The following is a 24,093-nucleotide window of genomic DNA, read 5'->3' as shown; positions in this document are numbered from 1 at the left end:
ATGGTAATTCTACTTCAAGAGGTTTCATTGTCGATAGGCTAATGTGACATTTGTTGTCTTCAGGCATGGATTTGTAGAAAGTTTCTGGCAGTTGAGTGCAAATAGATGAGTGAATATTTGACCGACTCCTATACATAAGGGGAATGCAAATTCTTTTGGAATAGCACACAATGCAAAAAAGCCTGAGAAAGTCTCTAGGAGACAGCAATGACTTCAACAGAAATTAAACTGAAGGTGTCTTATTGGTCTTAGGCTGATTTCAAGTACATTCAGCTGATGATTAAGAAGCTGTTGTCTAATGGTCTAAGTTTAATGTCTCTTGGTATCTTCAATCTAGTGGTAAGGATGCAAGTTAGAGGGGTATGATTACTTGTTCTTACTTAGTAGCTACTTGGCCAGGAAAAGACACTAGCACAAGGAAAATTATTATCTTTTTAAGAACATTTGTGGATATATGACATGAACATTAAAATTCTATATTATTGTAATTTGTTCACGAGTGTAACAATAAGTGGCATGATTGGGACAATCCGCCTTTGGATGTGGAGAAGTTATGATAGAACTTGTGAGGATGCACGCCAGAGTTTGCTAAGAAATCAGAGTGTACTCAACATGACTAACAAATGAACTCAAACAAGAACCCAAATGAAGAGGAAAGAGAGTGAATGATGAATGGAACTCAATAAGCAAGTGGAGTATGCTAGTTGTGATACAATGGATGCTCAAGGAGTAGAGGGCTGCCCAACAGCTGTCATCTCTCATGGGAGTGGGTTGCAAACCAGCAATGCTTGATGCCGATTTTGATGAGGAATGGATGCAAAGATAGCATCATGCCCACCTAACCCAACTCTGTTCCCTTTGTCGGTTGGGTCCTTGTACACCTGGACTGCTTTCATTTTTGATACTCCATTTTCTTTGTTCTTTGGGATATTTGAACATTTGGATAACATGGGATGCTTTCACCTTTGATTCTCCTTCAAGACATCCATGGCCATTATGCTAGGATTCATAACAGCTTTCCAACATGGAGACAATAAGGGACATGATACAAATAAAATCGTCACTTGGGTGAGGATAATAACATGGGGTGTATATGCTGGGCAGGATGCCTGGCTGGTTTTTGAAGCTTATTCTATTTGTCCATTTAAGTGTTATGATGAGAGCTGTCATGAGGTTCAGCACCTTCATGGACTCCTCATCAAAGTCGGTAGGAGACGGTTATGTGTGTCTCTACAGACGGTATCTTGACTCTCAAAGATGATCTCATAGCTATGTTCAAGAAGTTCAGAACCAAAGCTTATGTCTACAAGGTTATGTAAGCTTTGGTAAGTGCCTGATGCATTACAAGTATGCAATTCGTTTCGTATCTTTACTCCATTATGAAATAAGCACTGTTTTAAAAACACTTTCAAGAAAAACACACAGTATTTGTAAAACATATAAGTGGGGAAGACTGCTTCCATTAAGACTGGTTTTGAAGATTGGATGCCATGGATGAACATTATTTTGTAAGAAAAGAGAATGCAAGAGTCTATATGAAATTTGTAAGCAAGTGACGAACAAAGGATTTGTAGAATAAAATACTTTGATCATTACAGATGATTACAACAGATAACTGATGCTTGCTAACCTTATGCATCCATTAGGAAGCTTTGATAGCACACAAGAGACAAGAGAGACCAAAGGTTGTGTCCATAAAAAAAGTGTGGCTGAAGCTTATAAAATGAGCCACAAATTGATATGCTAAGCAGGGCATTGCATGCATGCATCTTTGGGTATATGATCAAAATTGACCATCAAACATATATTTGGTAGTTCCATGAATTCATGCATGGTATTTAGAACAAGGCCCTTGGGGTTAGGGGGAGACATGTTCCCCTTTGCACTTTCCCCCAAGACATCTGGTGGAAAAGGCATGCCACAATAGGCCCTCCAAATAAGGACCAAGTGTAGTAATACTCTACACATGCATATAGCCAACCAAGTTGGCAACTTGCCAAACCTTCTAGTGCTTGTTTACAGCTATTTGGCCACACTCGGCCACCATTCAGTGTTAAAACTGAGACTTACTACATGAATCTACTACTTATAAATGCCTTCTCCTCATCAGGGGGACTCACAAATACAGAGTCGGCAATTACCATGAGGGGCAAAGCATTGATCTCCAACCTATTCTTGGATGCGTACAAGGGCATGATGAGTAAATTGGCTAGTGTCAAATGAGCCATCCATCAGTGTGAGAGGACCTTGAAAAATGCCTCAAAAGTCTACTTTTAGTCGTGTTAAAAGTCAACATATAGGCCTCAAAAGTCTATGAGAAATGGTATATCCCCCTTCTATTCTATTTGTCCTCTGCCTTCACCCCTCTTCTGTCTGTCCCATGCATGTGTCTCTTCAAGTTGAGTGCATTTCAAGACAAATTTTCTAAATGCAATCCATTTGAATTTTATAGGTGAATGTTGGGTACACTCTAGATTCTAATGTTTCGCAGTACACATGTATGAGGAGATGGCCATGTAGTGGGCTTTGATGAGCAATTTTGAAAGACCATTAGGTTGAGAGAAGAAGGCAGCATGGTCACTAGTGAGGTTAAAAGTAATGGCTTTAGGGTTCCTCTCTAAGTTTAAGTCTCACCAATCTAAAGTCACTGACATATCCATTAAGGTCCTCACATAGAAACGCTTGATCCTCCCATACCTTTCCTTTGTCAAACTTATTGTCTCTAGTAAAGGCCTAAAAGGCACTGGTCTTATAAGCATTGAAGAAAGCTTGACATCTTGCATGAAAAATTATGGAGATGTTATACTACACGCTTAACTTTTTGAAAATTTTATTGAGAACAAGATCTTCCAATATCTGAAAAGTAAATATCATGCTAATCTAAAATGCCACAAATACAAACAAGGCATTTTAGAGCCATATAGTGCTTGTAAAAGGTCAAAGACAACACACGCTCACCTCCATTGGGCTTAGATTCATCAAGATTGGTTGTAGCTTGTCCTTTCTTAGATATCCAGAGGTGGGTGTTTTAGACTTTGTATCTCCATACACTAGCAATACATCATCATTTATATGGACATTTGCACACACACAAGTAATTGTTGAGATTTATTGAGCTCAATGATTAAGTTACACTCCCATATTTTGATTGTAGTTGTGATCATGCCTACAAGACTATTTTGGCAACATAAATGGAGTCCAATGTGGTGTGTGTTGGACTATGAGACTCCTTGGAACACAACATAGTCTACAAAAGGGAGATTTGATAGTGAGCTCCAATTTGGCCCCAACAAAAAAGAGAAGATTTCATAACAAAGGGAATTTGGTAGTGAGCTCCAATTTGGCCTCAATAGGAAAGAGAAGATGTCATATTTGGTTCCATTTTAACTCTATCATACTTTAAGAAAACAATTTTAATAGACCAAGAACATAGAGGGCATGCAATCCTCATTCTATCGTATATACAGTTCTCATGCCACACTAAGTAATCTTCACGTTTTAATGAGATCACAAATTTTGCTACAATTGGAGCATGTTTCATAACCACAGTGTGTGTGTGTGTGTGTTTTTTTTTTTTTTCCCCCAAATGAAAATAAAGCAATTTTCCTAGCACACAAATAACTTTAACATAGACCATCCAAAGCTTTGAATATTGTAGGTTGACTCGTTTCATGGCATATCTTCTTTGAACACCTTTATATGTGAAGTCATGATTTATTCATGTATTCAGATGACAATAGTTGATTGTGTCATCTTAACAGGTAAGTAGGAGACTATAGTTCATCGAAGAAAAGTAATGAACAAAAGACTAATAGACCATGGATCTGTCATAGAGTGCTAAGGAAGTCAATAAAGTTTGACATGAATGTTTATAACCTTTCCAATCAAGACCTCTAACCTTCTTAACTAATGTGAAAATTAGAGAAAGTAATTTGTAAAGTGGGTCTTTGTAAAAAGTGATGCCCCTCACTGAGACTTTTACTTTTTCAAGAAACCATGATGAATAGCCACACGTACACTTGATGGGATGGTTGACAAGTAGTTGTCTCCATTGATTGCGGCTACTTGAGATCTTTTCTAAGACAGCCTCCATTGCGATAGATATAAAAACTGGAGCTCCACTCGAATCATCGATGTATACGAGATGATTTCTTACCTTTCCTACTCCAGTAAAGTCTCTTAATATGAACTTCAGTACGGGTTTACCCATCTCTATTTAAATGCCTTCTTCACCGCTCTTCTGGGTTCCGTTTGTCACATGCGTGTGTCTCTCTTCATCATTCTTCTGCTCTTCCTTCCTATGCACTTGTACACGCCTTACCCTCACTCCACCACCCAAAGCTATCCATTCAGAGGTCCATCAAATGCAGCTTCTTGAAGCCAATTCAAACCTACTTGGGATTTCACATCCCTAAAGTCTTTCCCCCTAAATTGATACTTTTGGAGATTCATGTGACACTTCCAAATCTTCAAGATACAAGTTAGTCGGCATTCTATCATGAAAACAAATCTAACTTAATGCTAATGCTGAACCTTAGTTTAGTGTTATTGATTCATATCACCATGTTATTACTTTGTTGTGGTTTGACATTGACAGCCACTCAATCACTTACACAAGATGTTCCCGAACTTTATTTGTGGTATAATGCTCTAAGGAGTAGTTGAAAATAGAATTAAGAAAGCATTCAATGTCTAATAAAGACAAATTGACACACACACACACACACGCGCGCGCGCGCACACACACACGCACGCACGTACACACGCACACGCACACGCACACGCACATGCACGCACGCACGCATGCACGCACGCGTGCACGCACAACCGATATAATCCACCCTAAGGTGCAAATCTCACCAAGTTTCCTACCCTTAACCAGTAATAGGGCCTTTTAGGGAGACCATCTTGGGCTTGTAGGGGTTAGGCAATCCCTAAGCACGTAGGAATTTATGGCCATAGCCCCCCATTGGCACCCTTATCACCTCATTATCTAACATCCTCAATATGGAGAAACCTCTTGCAAGCCGGTCCTAGCTCGCGATGTAATCGAGAAAAACCCCCTTGGTGTAGGGTTTCTACTACTAGCCTTGGGGAGGTCTAGTGCGATCCATATCATCTTGTTCATAATAGAATTTTAGTCAAAATCCTAAATCTTACAAACACAAACAAATCATTTCTAATGCATCAATCAATCCTTAGAATGTGCAATTGCAAAATAGAAATTACCCTAGCAAGCAATCGTACAACATCTTTGGGGTCATTTTTTCCCTTGTGCTTATCTTAGGGTTTCCAAGCAATGGGTTTCATAGCTTCACTCTTAGAGAGCTAAGGTTCTCTTTAAGTTTCATCGTGCTTTTCCTTGGAATGTCAGCAAGTGGTTTTTCTCTCCTCGATCTTAGCTTAAGGCTAACCCCTTTGAGGAGTAATTCAATCCTCTTATTGTAGAATTTCCTTGTGTCAACGCTAGTTTTAAAGCAAGACGCAATCTCACTTTGACTAAGCACATCATAAGCTCTTGACTAATTTACCTAAGACCTTTGAAGATTTTTCCTTGATGCAAGGGCCTTTTAGAAATCTCATTAAATAAATTCTCTAATGTTTAACCACAGATCTTTCCCTAAAGAATTCCTATCTAAAATCCTTGGTGTTTCGATAGGAAGGTCAAATAGATCCTTCATCCAATTCTTTCAGTGATGATCATGTGATTATGGTTGTCGTTAAGTTTAACCTATTTAAATTAGATCTTTACGATGAGCTTTTAAGTTAACAAGATATCATACCTAAGTATCTAGACTCTTTTTATGAAGATATCTAAGTTCTTTTCCACTAAATACAAAGCAATTTAAAAGTTTATGTAACTCAATCTCAAAAAAAAAGTTTTATTTATTTCTAAGCTTAAAGTTACACTTACTTAGCTAAGATAAGTTTTTCTTTCCTTGATTTTGATGATGTATTTCTAAGAAACTTTCTTTCAATCAAATGATCCTAGATATAAGAGTTATCTATTATTTCATTTCTATGAAAATATAAAGTGCCTTTAACATGTTTTAAGGCTACAGTCCTAACTAACATTCCCTATTATCAACTTAGCATTGAATTAACCTAAGTTTTGCAACCTTTTCAATGATGAAAATACATTTTTTAAAAATCAACTTAATCAAGGGAAAGGGAACATGGGATTGATTCTTTGGAGTCGGAGCATTGCCAACCCTGACCACTCCATTTCCTACTCTAGCACTTATGGTTCCCGAGCTCCTTCTCTCTGGGGCCTTTGCGAAGTGATATATCCTTCGCACGATGCTCTTTGTCTTTGGCAATCTTGAGAATTTGCCAATTAAGTTCAAATATGGACAAGGTGGGGATGGAGTTTGTGATGAATGGGAGGAGGGCCTTAAACGAAGGGCTCGTCTTCTTATCCTTTAGCTTCCTTCTTCACCTTCTCTCTCTTTGCTCTCTTAGCCTCAACTCTCCTTCTCCCTCTATATCCATATCCTCTCTCACTCGCTCCCTCTCTCTCGCTCTCTCTCTCTCTCTCTCTCTCTGTATGTGTGTGTGTGTGCGCGTGCGTGTAATGTTTTTGGATTATGCTCCCCTCTAGTGTAATTGACAAAAGACTTTTATAGTACCCCCCTCCCTCCCTTCACACATCTCCATCCATTTTGTAGCTGTTCGAGATATAGACTACATGGAGGCCATGTTTTTATTTTTGGAGGAGATGAGGGTGATGAATGAGATAGAGGAGAGACTAATGTGTCACAGTAGTGTGATGGTGATGATGATCGTTGTGATGGTGGGGGATGACAATTGTGTTGATGATGTGCTGGTGGTTGGTGATGAGACATGTGGAGAGGTGGCAACAGAAGCTCGACATGTAAGTTTTAAAGTTTATAGCTTTAAAATTTTTATTGAAAAAATCTTTTCAAATTATAAACCCCCTCCCCTAAGCCCCCTTGCACATGTAGGAAGGGTGAGAAGTGAGACATGACATCATAAATTTTTCAAAATTTTTTCTTTTTAAATTGTAAGTAATGTACCAAGACCACAAATAGGAACATGATGAAATGTCACCATTATCCTCTTGTGAAAAGAGAGGTCTTGGAGTATTCAAATCATGTCTTCAACAATATATCCAGAGTCTTATCTTACAACCTCTCAATCTCTCTCACGTATGCAATGTTTTGTATCAAATATGCCTGTCTTACTCTCAAGATCACTCTCTCACATGATCTTTCTCAAAGATACAATTGAATAATGATCCATAACCATCTCTTGCTTGTGGAGCTACCCTCTAAGGGGTATGTCCCATCTAAAGAGGCACTAAGGTCACTACAATGTCCTATCACGGTAAGCTGCTATCACTATCACTATTCAACTTCAAGCTTCAACTACTACTTTCTTTGCTTAAATCAACTAAATAGAGCTTCTATTTCCATCTTTCCAAAGAAGGAAAACATCCCCAAGCTTTCTAACCCATCATAAAGGACCTGTACAAACACATATAGAAAGCTATAGAAGCTTGCAAAAGCTATAGAAGGCAGTCATTAGCAAGAGTTTGAGGTCACATTTTGGCCTTTTAGCATGTAGAGAGAGAGTGTACTCCACCAATGAGGAGAATAATTTTATTATATAATTTATTTTCTAAAAATAATTTTGGTATTTTTATAAAATAATTTTGGCATTTTTGAAATGGTTGATTTTATTGAAATGGCTAGAGTAATTATCACTTTCTAGTAGTAAAGTGGAGTAATTGTTAGTTTGATTGAGATGGATTGGAATAATAATCATTTTAATGTTTTGCCATATCATTTTAGCCCTTTCTCTTATTAAGAGGAAAAAAAGGTGGTGGAACAATCTTGTTTGAAATCTTTCAATATTCATTTCCTCCTTTCTTTCCTTGTTTTCTCTCCACTTTGCCACACGTTTCTACTCTCCATCTTCCTACTCTATGGAGGCAACTTCTTAATGTAGAAGACCTAGTACTTCCATTGAGTTCATAGTCATTTACAATATGCTCGATGAGTAAGACATGCGGTTTCCTTGATTATAGCAACGGGAAGTTGGATAATCATGTAGCAATGAAAGCCAAAAAGATCCTTGACAGTCAATGCTTTCTTATCATGCTGTGGAAGGATAGGGTAATGGATTTTAGGATTGGTAGTTCCAAGAAGAAAATCAAAGAACTGTGTGTGTAGCATGTTTTTATACATAAGGAGCTTCACCTTGAGCCCAATTCCTCTAATCTCTCTCTCCATAGACCCAATTGTTAGTACATTTTGGTTGCGTCTACTCTCTCATATGAATGGTCCATGTTTCTTACTCTATTAACTGATAAGATCATTTGATGTAAACAGGATTGTATCCATCAAGCATCAAGAAATGGTAGCCAATGGAATGTGTGGTAGATATTCTAGATGTCATCCATGCCTCTCGCTGAAGAGATTTATAAGGGGATTACCAAAGAGGTACTAACTAAGAGGAAAATATTTTTTTTACATGAATTTTTACATAGCATCTCCCTCTATGACCAATGGAGAACCTTTTCTAGCATTCTCCTTCTAGATTTCAAGAGCAAAGAGTGGTCCTTGCCAGATTCAAGAATAGACAAGAGTTACAAGTGCAATTTTTTTCACAAGGGGTAGAAATACCTAAAGCCCAACATTTCAAGTAGGCAATGCAAAATATCTACTTTTATGCCTATAGCTATTTTTGTGGAGTTCTTCTCCAATACTAAAGTTTGGACCTCAAGAACCATGTTCCCAGTGAAGTGCCTAGGTGTAGACAATATCCTAGAGTTTGTAGATACAAAGGTGTAAGATGGAATCACATGCAAGTGTAACTAGATTTTGTTTCTTGCAAGCATATGAGTGCCACTTAAAGCTTTATCATGACATTTTTGTACAGAAGATGGCAGCATATTTGTGGGAAGTTGGTGCCACTAGACCAAGACATGAGAAAGTTTTTTGAAAATTCAATACAAGATATTGATGTTTGGCTTCACAATGAACTTTTGATCATTATATGAAGACATCCAACTTCCTACTTTATTTAACTTCTATGTTGATGATTTAAATATGCATTATTATTTTCATTATTTATCTTGCTTTATATTCATCAAATGATTTGTTTGCATCACATTATCTGTAATTATTCTCTCTTAATGTTTGTCAAGTCACAATGAGAAAAAACAAACAATGATGTGCATCTATGTTACAAAGCCGTTGGTTTAACTACATAACTATTGTAGAGGCCATTATATCAATATGAATGAGAATCATTTTTTTACAGGACTTCTGTACTCAATAAAAAAATTACTACCAAATAAATATAATAGCAACAAGTTTAACAATATGAATGAGAACCATTTTTTATATTTTCATTTTCTCAAAGTGATGAATGAGCTATTACAAAGTTACATAATGTAAATGCCTTGAAGGCTAGGGTCCGCAGAGTGTTAGTAGTTTCCTCGAGAGAAGGGACCAAAATCTTGAGAGTAGGGGCAATTGCATGGGTGATGAGGTGGCCATTGGTAGCAAGGTTATTGTTGGGATTGGTAACAAGGTTGTGGTTGGGATTGGGAGGATTGATATGCCACCTCCATATCATACCATAACACTTCCAATCTCTACATCCCCTCTCCACCCCTTGCAACTTGCTATCCATCGCTTGTGATCCACTTTCCAAAGCCACCCTCGATTGAACTCATTCATCCACATCTACCATATTGGCATCCAATAGTCATATGGCCTCTACTTGTGCTCACATAGCCCTTACCTAGGCTTCTTTCTCCTCGTGTCTTCTCTATGCTCTCTCTCTCTCTCTCTCTCTCTCTCTCTCTCTCTCTCTCCTATTCATCTTTTCATCCTACCTCCTCCCTATGGCATTTAGCAATTGAAGATACCAAAGGTTGAAAGGTGGTAATTTTGAATTTTTAAACTTCAAAATTGGAGTACCTTTGTATATCAATATCTTGCATACAAAACAAAGTTACAAAATGCGAGTTTTGATTGGAAAAATAAGCTTGCATTATAAAAATCACTCACATTTGGATGCTCATACATAACATTCAGGAGAAAAAATGTGTTAAGGCATGTTCTCCACCCATAGCTAATATGTAGGTCGGGTTGTTATGGGAATTGCACAATCCATGTAGTCATGGTGCTTATAAAGTTGTCTTGATGAACTACAAATCCTCCATGTAGCTTACAAGTTTGTATGTAGCTCTAGAGACATTGGCCAAGTTAGTTCTCTTGACAACATCTTCAAAGAGCACAAACTAACCTAAAAGGAGAGAGGTAGCTACTTACTATTGGGCTCTTCTATGGTAGCCCCTACCTGTAGTATTTGTAAAATAGAATGTGTTTGTAAGAATATTATATATTATTAGACTCCAGAGATTCCTATTTGATCATCAAAATAGATAATAATTCCAAAGCACTAGCACCAAAACTAGGATAGAAGGAGTCAATGTATAGAAACAAGCAACACTATTGATCAAGCACTTACTCTACTAATGACATGAATTGAAAAAAATTCACATATAATCAATCTTCATGTAAGGAAATATCCTCAAAACTTTGGGATATGAGGTGTTATCATCTTATAGAGGTCTTGCCAGTAGTAGGTCAAGAGAATTTACAGCACTTTGTAGCTCGTGTGGCAACAAGGATATTACTACATAACTATAAAAAAAGGGGGATTAAAAAAGATGATTAAAGCAACATACCTAATGAGATAAAGGATTAAGATGCCTAGAGAACAAACAATAAAACTTACTATTGAAGGGCAAGAATAATGGAGTTGATCAACTCCTCTTGATTAGGGAGAGACATCACTTGAATGTCAATATCATTGAATTGTACCACTTGCCACTACCCTCTCATGGCTAAAACAACCTCGAGGGGGGGGGGGGGACACATGCTAGCTCAACCACATACTCCTTGAGGATGTTGTCGAGTTCGCTATTAAGAGCATGCTCCTCCTCCATCAAAAGTAGTGGTTGATGATGTCTAGAACAAGCTAAAGTAGAGGTGGAGGAGAAAGAAAGTGTGGAAGAGATGGGGGTTGGCACACATTAGAGCTTGATTTATGGTTGTTGGGACTCCGTAGTAGGCCTAGATCTCCAATCGATTGGGCTCTAGCGGGGTTTGCTTTGGGGCTAGGTTTGGTGGGGCTTCGTTGGGGGCTCATGGAGCCCCATACTCAATTTGGTGGGGTTGGATTTTGGGTCAATGGGGGTTGGACTTAGTCTGATGGGGCTCACGGTCTAGGACTCAGTGTTGGAAGGATGCACATGTAGGTTGAAAAGATGCAGGGTTTTTGATAAGAGAGTCAAAAAAGAGGAGAGAGAAGATCAGATTTGATGAAAAACAATAAGAAATGCTTTGAATATTATGCACAACAATAGGAAAAACCCAGTTTACAATCCCTATAAATAGCTTTGAATCCAAGACACAATTTTATATGAGAGTATCTTGGATGTTAGTCATCTACTTCATCCAAGCACTTCCATGGCTTAGGAGTGGTTGACACTAACTCCAAACTCTACTTAGCCCTCCACTTCATCCAAGCATAATGTCACTCAGGAGTGATTGAAATTAAGCCCCTAAAGTTAACCCTCATCAAATTACTTCAAAACATCAAGAATGTTTGCTGACATGAGATAGAACTCATATATACTCATAGCTTTCTTTCCATTGTCAATAATATAACTCCACAAGGGGGGGGGGAGGGGGGAACTAGCCCATCTTCCAATCCCTAGTGTGTTTTTAATTTCTATATATATATATATATATATATATATATATATATATATATATATATATATATATCTCTCTCTCTCTCTCTCTCTCTCTCTCTCTCTCTCTCTCTCTCTCTCTCTCTCTTTTCTCTCATCTGTTCTCTATCTGTGCCAGCATAATATTCACCATATAAATTGAACACCTCTAATGAACAAGCACTATGTAAAAGCTTGGTAGTTTAAACCCAATTCTCAATATCTCAAGATGATAAAACCCAAAATCATTTGCTTAAAAACCGTGATGGAATCTTTTCAATTAGCTAATATCATTTTGTATTTGGAGGGAAACTGGACTTGAGTTTAGTGAGAGCATGGATCGCCTGTGGTGCATGCAAATCATGAAGCCCGCCATGATCTCTAAAAACATAGAGTGGAAGAAGTTGATGAGGAAGCATATGCCCTACTAGCAGGACTGAACCTATCTCTACTTAGGCTGCAAAAGTGTCATCTATTCCCTTTGAATATGTAGGCCTTCTCAGAGTCATTGCCATGTCTTCTTGATCACATTGCAATCCTAGCAATTTCCATCATTAGCTTCACCTGAGAGTCATTCTCATAGCCATAGTAGAAGACATCCTGTCGGCTAAAATCAAGCCCGCCATAATTTCTCCTAATAAGCAAGTGACACCATAGCCAATCACAAAGCATGATGTTCATTGTGTAGATTCACGATGTCAACCATAACTGGCTCCATAGATGGTATGTAAGTTGCAGTCTTCAAAACTACATCTATTTTGATCTCCTTTCTCAATGCTCAATGGCTTCTTCAAAATTTTGATACTAGATACTTGAGAGCAATTGTAGCATTGACATTGTTGGCCAATCTTGGCCTTTGTGAGAATACATAACTAATCCAAATTTGACTATACACCAACCTATTGTCATCCAACTTCACAGCACTCTTGTCATGTAGGTGTGAGATATACAAGTCCTATCAATCATGATGCATGGCCACGTGATTTCCTCCTTCCTAGAGTTTGTTTGCACATATCCATCTATGATTGCATTTTCCTCCTCTGTCATTCCAGTATATCCATCCCCCCTATCAGAATAGCCTTTCCCCTTCCTCAATTAGCCACACTCCCCTATTGTCATCAACCCTTGTATAATAATAATCTCATCATCGCATGCTTTTACTTTGTTATGTACTTTCCCTCTTCTAATCTTGTTGGCAACACTATGGGAACATATGCATCATCAATATTATTGCTTTTGCACAAGAGTATCTTCATATACATAAGTGATGAAACAACCACATTTGATAAAGGGAAGTCATCCTCTAAGCCACCGACCACAACTCCCAGTCATGTAGCATACCATTATTGACCCAAAGACTATCATACTTGATGTTTTATTATAGTGGACACTAAGCCATGACCCCTTGCTATGAAGCCTAAACCATAGACCAAAGAGAGTCACTACCAAATGATTGAGGCTATTGCATTACAATATGAACTATGGACTACTTTGTGGTAATCTTCGAAGAGAAGGACACAAGAAGGGTCACAACCAATTCTATTGCTTGGTGGTGATCCTAAAAAACAAGAATACTAGATTAGGGTCATCATTAAGCAATATAGGCTTCCCCATGCAATAGATTGACACCGCTAATCACTTGGTGGAAGCCCTCAAAGACAATAGCATTGAACAATATTCACTCACCACCAAGGAGTTCGTGGAAACCTATTGTCATGGGGTAGCACTATAACTTGGGGGTGACCCTTGAGGACAAGAATACTGAATGAGGGTCACCACCAAGTGATAAAGGCTACCCTATGGTAACCGGTTGCTGCTCATTACCTAGTGCTAACCCTCAAAGATAAGAACATTGGACGAGGGTCACTACCAAGTGATAGAGGCTACCTAGTGGCAATGGTTTACCACAAACTGCTTAGTGGTGACCCTCAAAGACAATGATATTGAACAAGGGCCATTGGCAAGTGGTAGAGGTTGCCCCATGGCAATGAGTCACCACAAACCACTTGATGGTGACCCTTGAAGGTAAGAACACTAAATGAGGGTCACCATGAAGAATTTTGTGGCAACCATTGCTGTGGGGGGCAGCCTCTATCACTTAGTAGTCATCCTCAAAGACAAGAATGCTAGACAAGGGACACCACCAAGTAATAGAGGATGTCCTATGACAATGGGTCGCCACAAAATGCTTGGTGGTAACCTTGATAGACCCTCCACAAAAGCGAACCCTTAGTGGAAGGACCATCAATAAGGGAAAACTCTCAAGGTGCTTGCAATGGTCAAGGATTTTTTGAAAATGGAACATGGCATTATTAATGAATAGGTCACGACAGGATTGGCATTGTAGTCACAAAATCACTTATTTTGGGAGAAGACTCTTAGTGCAGGTGAGGTTAGAGCTATGCTCCTTCCACTAATGGCAAGCTCAATGGAGGACATGAGGGCTCTAACTTGGTGAGAGGTAGAATAAAGGACCGGAAGGTGAGAGTAAGAAAATCGCAAATGTGTGCAAAGTCTAGTTTAATGGAAGAGAGCTTTTGGATTAACCAGTTAGGGTGTCAGGATCAAGTATGGAGTGCTTTTGTACTAATTGGTTTAGGGCGTGGGGATTGAGTACAAAATGCTTTTACATTAACCAATTAGGGTATGGAGATTGCATATTGAGTACTTTTGCATTAACAAGTGAATTTTATTTGTATGTTTTGATGGGCCTTAGGACTAAATGCAAGGCACCACCAAGGACTTTTGAAACATGTACTTCATTCTTGGGGTTTTGCATCAAAAAGTATTTTTCACGATAAAAGTGGTAATTTAAATTGAAAAATATGAAAGATATTGTTGCAAGTACATTTGAGGGGGGTTCCCATGATACACAGTAATAGGCCGTTAGCTTTTGTACTATCAAAATTCCATTATGGGGACATATGTGCTTGGAGGATAGAAGGCTGTTAGCTTTTGTACTATCAAAATTCCATTATGGGGACATATGTGCTTGGAGGATAGAAGGCCGTTCTATCATACATGATTTAGACTATTTACAAAAAGGGCTATGGGAATTTATTCTAGGAGTTGGATTAGCTTGGAAGAAACAAGGATAGAACTATGGCTTATCTTCTAAGGGGCTAGATCCATTTTGGAAAATCCGAGATGCATATCTTGAGGGGATGCACATCCATTTTGGGGGAATCTGGAATGTATATAGGAGAATTTGAGACGACCCAAGAAACACAATCCAATGCCAATGCTCCTTCTCATCCACCACCTAGTACACCAATAAGTTGAGAAGCTAGTAGAGAAGAACAGAAAAGCAAGAAGATGACGAAGAGCTTCACTTCCCTTAGTCCCTCCCTCAACACACCTCTCACTGACTATCTCTCATTCACTTTCAATAATAGAGGTAAGATAATCGAATAGGAGAAGAGAACATAAAGCTTCAATAGCTGCACTAATAGAGCTTCCGTAGCATGGATGCACCAAAAGGGTAAATACAATTGAGACCTTAACACTTATATAGACACAAATTAGGGTTAGCGTTAGGTCACCTCTTTAGGATGGCAGACTGTTTTAGAGTTAGGGTTTGCATCCCACTTTGTGTTTGAGGATTTGTGGCTCTTTTGTATTTTAGGGTTTCCACCATTGTGAATTAGGGTTTGCGCCCTCTTTTGGGCATCCTTCCCCCTTTGTGGGAACTAGGCCAGTCATTCCTTGAAGCATTCTTGTACCTTAGCATTATTAGACCATGCCTACACTAATACAATGGTAACTACATCTGCACAACACATGCAACGATTACAAGTGTGACAAATACAATGTGGGAGATAGGTACAATATGCATAGAAGTGAGCCACTCTCACAAAATAATACAACCATAATAATTTAATGTCCATGAAGTACAACAATAATATGCGTGTCAAAAATAATATACTAAAGATAATCCAGCATTAAATAAATTCATCTCTTATACTATGACCTTAATTTGACCTCATTTGACTTTAGCCTTCACAAAATACTATTAACATTAGCCTCCTCTAAGATAAGTGCCAATCCCATGTCAGTCACGTCAAAGGTAGATGTGGCATACTAAGAAAAACCAATAAAGTAGATTTGAAGAAGGAATGGTCCTAATAGAGGAGTAATACATTCAGTGGATCAAGAACTCTGGAGGATGATGATGGCATTCTTACTACTACAAGCAGTATGAATGATGTTGCTAGCACAGTGTGAGATGGCAATGAAAACAGGATGGTTGGAAACACAAGGTCAAAAATTGGTGTTGGTGAAGAGACATTGGACCGATGGTTCTTCTAGGGAAAAGAACTTGAAGGCCCACCAAAAAAGAAAAGGAGGTGGCAAAAGATGGAAGAGTCGATCATGGATACAAAAGGGAGTGCGCATAAGTCTTCAGGAACTTTGGTACCTGTAAAGTAAAACCTCTTGTGCATTCATGTCCTAGGGGAGAGTGCTAGTCTTCAATTTGTGCACGGGACATAGAATATTGTTGGTTTGGGAGATGGGTTGAACTCAATCTAAAGTGTTGTCCCCACTTAAGGACCCGAAACCGTGAATAGGTGCAAATATTATGTGAGTGCACGTACATATATAGTTAGAAGAATACTCCATGGATTATTCTCTTGATGAGGTCTAACAAAGTATCATTGCTGTTGAGGGAAAATGAAGTTATCATAGAGATACCATTGGGGAGATGGATAAAAGGTGGATTCCAATCTAATAAGCTCTTGAAGCACATGGTTCTCCATGAAATCAACACAAGGGGGAGTGGATGAAACTTGTCCCTTTGTGCATGAAGTAGCTTTTCCTTCTTATTTTGAAGTTGAGTGAGTAGCATTGGGATGAATGAAGTGGAAATGAAAAAGTGCACATAACTTAGGGAGACAGGTTTAACCAAGACGAGGAGCCAAGACTCCCTAGGTATATCCTAGGTAAATGTGAGAGGGAAAGGGGATAGGGGATTGGAGATGGAGCCATCCAACCAAAGCCACTGGGTGTAGCCAACTTGAGGACCCCTAGGTTTGGTGTAGTGCATGTATCATTTTCTTTTCCTTTTTTCTCTCTTGCTTTTTTGTTTTTCCTTCTCTATTTTCTCTCTTCCTTAAATAATACAATGTCAGATAAGTTGGCTAGCAGCCTTATAAAATCAAAGTGGAAGTGTGAGAGATCTAAAGGTTGATTGAGAATAGTAGACTTGTCTCAAAGAATGCAGTTGTGCACTAGAGTGTGCATAAGGGAGATGGTACATTGAGCTTGGAATGGTGAAGCACAATGCCATGTTGTCGATATAGAGTTGTTGAAGAAGAACCAATACTAGGTGATGAAAACTTATAGTGTTGATGAAGCAATCATGACTTCTTCTCAGGAAGTAGATGACCATTGTATGTGTAGAGTCAAGGGATGTCATAGCTTGGAATCTTCACAAAGAATGCTTTTATTGTTGATGATGTTTTCTTCATGTGTCGTAGCGTGAATGTGTAGACCTCTTCAAAGTTCCATGATGTTGTGGTCAAGTCTTGAATGTGTAGTGCTTCATTGTGTCACATATCGTTTTCTTGCATTCACTTGGTGAAGCTTTGATAATACCATGCAATGGATTCAAAGTCAAAACATATAAAGAATTACAAAAAACTTTTTTCCTTTTTTCATTTTACCACTGTACCTTGAGCAAAAGTTATGATCTCATACCTTGATCTTGCCCTCACAGAAGATGTAGTGTTGTTTCAAAAGTTAGAGGATTTGTGGCTCTTGTTAATGCAACAAAAGAAAAATATATACAAAAAAAAGGTTAATTGTATACAAGGGTCAGTATTTTGCAGTTTTTGGGATCCACCAATCATAGAAATTCCGATTGTACTACAACTCAACAAAGGCATACAAGTCAATTTATTTCATAGCTAGTCCACAAATGTAAGCAATCACATCATTAAGCAAAGATGGTCTTGCAAAGAAACTAGTTGTATGCAATTCCTCTTCAATCAAAATTTTGTCAAGTAATGAGTCACATCATTAAGCAAAGATGGTCTTGTAAAGAAACTAGTTGTATGCAATTCCTCTTCAATCAAAATTTTGTCAAGTAATGAGTCACATCATTAAGCAAAGATGGTCTTGCAAGGAAACTAGTTGTATGCAATTCCTCTTCAATCAAAATTTTGTCAAGTAATGAGTGATATTTCAGTAGTGATGGCATGTCCAAATAACAAGCTAGGATGATAAAGCATATAAAAGTGGTCTCAAAGTAAGTTGGATTATATTGAAGTGTACAAACTGTATGATGTTGCTTAGTCATTGTCAAAAGATGATTACCATCATAAGAAATCTCAAGTCAATGAGAAAACCACTTCTATAAAAATGGACTTGAGATATTGCAATTCTATTGAAGCTCATCAAGTATTGATTAGTCATTAGTTTTGGTCATAATAAGAGGGAATTAGTTATAGCAAGACTACAACTGCTTTTGAGGAGGGAGGATCTCAACATAATCGGCTTGAATCAAGAGGCTTTTATGAAAGAAGTGTTCAATCTCTTCCCAAGTAGGGTGCTAGTTTGAAGCAACTTGAATCGCCTCATTGGTAGCATGACCTAAATCAATTATTGCAAATAGCTTGACATAAGTAGTGAGTATGGAGTCCAAGTGGACTAGCCATTCTTCTCTAGAGGAATAATCTTTCTACGCTAAATCAACATTCATGTTGCTCAAAGATCAACAGACACAAGCAGAGATTTTGTATGAGCAAATGGATTAGGTTTTGTGGCACTGATCTAGAAGTGAGTATGGAAAACCTCTTAAACTACTTTAAGGTTCAACATGCTTAGTGTGGTCTAGCTGGTGGATGGGGTTAGTAAGGATATTGGCTGTGGGCTTAAGAGCTTAAGTGTCAAGCATATTGTCATGAGTCACTATGTTAGTGTTAGTGGAAGGTGTATGTACACCACTTTGCTTCACATCATTGGACAAAGATTCATTCTATGTGGTACTAGAAGCAAAGGAAAGATGAAGTTGTGTGTCACTCAACCTTGGAAAAAAATAATCAATGAAATTTGGATTGTACTGAAATGGAGCATATTGGCTAAGAATGAATGGGTTTTGGGTAAGGTAAGAAACATAGGTGCACTGAATATTAAGTACCATTCTTCCTTGTCCCAACCTACTAGCCACGTGGAGCTCTTCCTTTGAAAGAAGTTTGTCACACAAGTGATGGTCCTTTGTGAATTCAAGAACTTCAACACCGTGCACAAGTGTGAGCATTCTCAAGGATGTAGGGGCTATATATGTCAGATCATGCATAAAAATCCAAAGTGCCTTTCTTTGCTTAGTTATGGTCATTAGTCAATTGCCAATTCTAGCTGCTAAACAACTGCTAGAATAACATGCTTCTCGATCTTATCCTTGCCATGACAAGGCTTCAAGTGCCTCCTTATCTAATTCACAATGGGCAATGTACAATGAGGGAATGAAATGAAGCTTCTTTTGTTGAGCTCTAGTCATGGGCATCATAACATCTACTATGACAACTAGATAATGCCAGTAGATGGATTATTGTTCTACCCATCTCAATGATAATCCTAAGAGCTATTGATATTCTTCAGTAGGGATTCCAATGTCGGCATGAATGTATACTTGAGCAAGTGAAGTTAGTTTTTTTGCAAGTTCCTTGGAACTCTTAACCTTAGATCGATCTTTTTGTTACCCCATCTTTTTTAACATCTCCATGATATAATGTTGGACATGCTTAGGCTTTAGATGCTCTAGAGCTTCTGACTGAGAAGAATGGGTCTACTATGAATGAGTTGATTTATTGTGATCTTTACACTATAGTTTATGCCCTTTGGTGAGACTGGAGTACTAGAGGCTTGTTTCTCAAAATTGAAGTGATAGGTTTTTTTTGTTGTTGCAGCCAAGGTTTGATGTAGTGGATTGATCAAGTATGGCAATCAAAGAGGACTACACACTTGGATTTGTGGATTGATTGAAAGTAGTCTTGCTCTTAGAATTTCCAAATTTCTTTTTGACAACAAGCACGGAGGGAGATTGCCAATCCTTTGATGTTTTCTTAGCCATCCCATGTGGATCCTTTTTAATGGATTAAGCACCTATACTAGACTACTGTTGTTGAATTTTAATGGATCCTTTTTAATGGATTAAGCACCTATACTAGACTACTGTTGTTGAATTTTTTGTGTGATCTTGGGTGATAAAGGTTTCTTATTTCTAAGTGACTTTGGTTGTCTTCAAAGGACTAGAAACTTCTTGGAGATGTGGCTTATCAACATTTGAGGACTCTATCTTTCCCTTCCTTGGATTTGCTATTTTAGCAGGAGAAAGATCACTAGGCAGTGGCTACTTTATGTCCTTTATTTGACTCAATGAAAACTCAACCATTGTTAGTTCCTCTTGCATATTAGCAATTGCTTCATGCTATTGCACTTCTAGAATTGGGGGTACAGGTATCTCAAGAACTAGTTTTTCATTTTCAAGTCTTGTCTCCTAAAATATCTTAGTCCTTGACCTAGATCTTCATTCAGTCTCTTTCTCTTTCTCTTGGATTTTGATACACCTAGGGTTGTGGTTAATGGAGGTGGATTTAGGGTGGTTTTGGCAACCAAATCCAACAATTTCTTGCATAAAACCCTTGAGCACATAGCAACACTTTGGGAACCCATCGCAACTTTGTGCTAGCTCTCAAGAGGATTTACACCAAGTGATTCTCTCTTGTCCTCATGTGTCTTGACTAGCTCCTTTCAGAACTCTCTTGCTGTCCTCACTAGGGTTCTTATTTGACTTTGAGGCAAGCTACTTGCCCTTGCCTAGAGAAGAGACAAGGTTTCCTTTGCTAAAAGTTGTGACAATCTCAACTTGTGGTAAGCTCAAGTGTATTTCATGTGCTTCATAGTCCACAATGCATTTGGTTACATACTTGAAACATCTCCCAAGCAGAACTCTCTACGTATATCTTCTTTATTTAGAAGCGCATAAAAAAAATGGGAATGCTCTTAGTCTTGATAATCAAAAGAATTTGACATTTTCCTAGGAGAGAATATGGTGATCCTCCATATGATTTGATGACTGCATTGGTTGGGACGATTTTGGGTTGTCCGATTATGGATAGATGGATGGGAAGGTTTCTCTTTATTGTTGACTCTGAAGATTTTAGGACTTGTAGACCTATGGCCTAGTCCACTATGAGGCATATCAATTGAGTCTTAGTCTTTGAAGAGCTAGATGACAAACTTATCAACTCTTCTTGAAAATTCAAGTTCTTATGTGGTTTCTTGTGCATGTTTCTATTGTTACGGATCTCTAGAATGATGGGAATTTAGCTTGGTACTCTTGATAGGTTAGTTAATAACTTTTCTCTCATTGGGTCTTGTTATAGTGATTGGACTTTAGCTCTTGGTGGTAGGATGCATGATGTCCCCCAATTGACTTATTGTGTGTCTTATGCCTAGGTGTGGAAATGATTGTTGTGGTTTTGCACCATGATCCTAAATTTCCCTAGGTGATGTTAGGCTAATGTGTGTTGCCTGGGTGGTAGGTGTGCCAAGTCCTTATGATGTGACAAAGTGTTTTCTAGGCCACTTGACCTTGGTTTGTAAAAGTTTCTTAGTGAATTCTTGAGGCATTTAAATGTGTCTTCTAACAAATTCATTCCACAACATATAGTCTTCAAGACACTTGAGACACTTTGAACAAACAAGATCTCAACAAGAGTAAGATGTGTAAAATCAGAGTTTCTTTTGTTCAAACAATATGCATGTGTGCAACAATTCCTCAAAGCATCACAATCATATCAAGTTGAACTTAGAGGAGTAAAGATATGTGTGTGTAGGAGTGGGATTATGTGTGGGAGTGGGTTTTATGTGTGGAAGTGAGGGATGTATGTATGGGAGTGAGTGTTTGATGTGTGGGAGTAGGGTTTGATGTATGGGAGTGAGAGTTTGATGTGTGGGAGTAAGTGATGTAGGTGTGTGTGGGAGTGGGATTATATGTGGGAGTAGCAAGTGGTGCAAGTCCTAGTAGGTAGTGCAAGTGCAAAGTGTAGACACGTGTGGTGCAAGCCTAGGTGGTGCAAGTGCAAGTGCTAAGTGATGCAAGTGCGAGGTGAGGTGGTGCAAGCCGTGAGATGATGCAAACCCAAGGTGGTGCAAGTCCTAAGTAGGTGGTGCAAGTGCAAATGTTAGGTGATACAAGTGCTAGGTGAGGTGGCACATGCCATGAGATGATGCAAACCCTAGGTGGTGCAAGTCCCAGGTGGGAGGTGCAAGTCATGAGAATAGTGCAAGTGGTATAGACCTACTAGTGCAAGTGCAAGTGCTAGGTGAGTTGGTGCAAGCCATGAGATGCAAACCCTAGGTGGTGCAAGTCCTAGGTGGGTAGTGCAAGTGGTGCAAGTGACAAGTGTAGGTAGGTGGTGCAAGTACTAGGTGGTTAGTGCAAGTGGTGCAAGCGACAAGTGTAGGTAGGTGGTGCAAGGCTAGGTGGTGCAAGCACAAGTCCTAGGTGGGTGGTGCAAGTCGTGAGGGTAGTGCATGTGGTGCAAACCTAGTGGTGCAAGTGCAAGTCTAGTGGTACAAGTACAAGTCCTAGATGGATTGTAGTATACAGTACCTAGTGGATGAGGTGTGGGAGTGAGTGGATTGATGTGGTGTATGTGTGGATCGTGAATTTTGAATGTGAGTGAGCTATGGATGTGAGTGTAGAAGGGTAAAACCTCCTTTGAAGTGTTGTAGCCTTCAAATAATAGGTCTATATGAGAAGGGAACAATAGGATGGTCCGACCAAGACTAAAACCCTTTGGGAGTGGTTGTTGCCCTTGTTGATATGGTGATGTGATGGAAGGAGGAGAGCATGTGGATCGGCCATGTGGTGGGGAAGAAAAAGTAACAACAAGTATTAAAAGTTGAGAATCCTTTAAAAAAAATGATTATATATAATTTACTCTTTTAATAGATCTTTCAACCCCCCTAAAAAGAAAAATCCTAAAAAAGTGCCCCTTTAATTAATTCTAAAAAGTGCAAAAAATGGGACCTCAAGGCTAGCAATATAACTCCCCCAATCAAAAAAGGAGAGAATCCTAAAAAAGTGTCTGTGTTGTGTTGATTCTAAAGAGTGTAAAATGGAACCTTAAGGCTAGTAATGTAACTAAAAGGGAGTTACTCATTAACTACATGAGGGACCACTGATTATACAACTATACCTTGCATCGCCAAGGATTGCTCAGAAAGGGTTTAGGGTTCAGAACTTTAGGATGCCCTCTCCTACTAAAACTCTCTCAATCTCCTTCGATCACCCCAATTCTCTTGCCCTCTAGTGCATTTTCTCTCATTTAGCTCCTCCTTTACCCTTGCTCTCTCACCGCCATTGCTCCTTTGACATGGTAGATATCAAGGAGCCCATCTAACGATGGATGTCAGCTATTCACATGGGGTACCATGTGACAATGCAATAGGTGTAGGCCATTTTAACTTTGTGTTGTTTCCAACCAAATTGAATAGCAACTTCATACGTCTAGATGCTCGTAAAAGAAACATTGTAGTTTCCTAAAGGGGATGCCCTCAACGATAGTTTAGGGTAGGCTTATTGGTGATCATCATGTGGTGTAAACCCAGAATGGGTCACCATGAAGTGAGATGCATCTCTAGTAAGTGGAGAGTCATCATATCAATCTCTAGTAACCTTGGCATGGGTTGAACCCCAAATTGGCCACATCAAGCTATAGAAGCCCATCTTGTGTGAGCCCTTTTATAGTTTGGCAATGACCATGGTGTGGTCTAAGCTTACAATGGGTCAAGATCCCTCCTATGGGTGACAAGCATAGTGGGTCACTACCAAGTGAGGAAGGCCTCTTCTAAGGCCAAAGGGTCCCCATATCACTTGGTGGTAATCATCATGTGTGTCGAACCTTGAATATGTCACCATGAAACAAGAGAGCTCAGAGACTCTTCCCAAGGGTGGAGGGCCTCCATATTACTTGGTGGTAACCCTTGTGTGCGAGAATCCTAAATGTATCACCATAAAGCAAGAGAGGCCTCTCCTAAGGATGGAGAGCCCCCTACTGCCTCGTGGGGGGGGGGGGGTCACTCTATACAAATTCTATATATCACGTGCGTTCATGGCATGTTTTATATATCCCTATGTGACCTTTTTTGTGATATTTGTTTGACCCTTTTGTGTTTTTTACCATAATTTATAAATCCCTTTCTGTAAGTTTATTTTTTTAATACAAGAATTCAAGAATTTAAGAGACCCTTATGTAATAAATACAAAATACTAGTTCTATCATAGAATTGATCGTGAACTAGTTGCA

The sequence above is a fragment of the Lygodium microphyllum genome, chromosome 10 (assembly GCF_053477565.2).
Source record: "Lygodium microphyllum isolate KBCC chromosome 10, Lygodium_microphyllum_v1.1.10, whole genome shotgun sequence".
NCBI classification, from domain to species: domain Eukaryota; kingdom Viridiplantae; phylum Streptophyta; class Polypodiopsida; order Schizaeales; family Lygodiaceae; genus Lygodium; species Lygodium microphyllum.
This window is presented reverse-complemented; position numbering follows the sequence as displayed.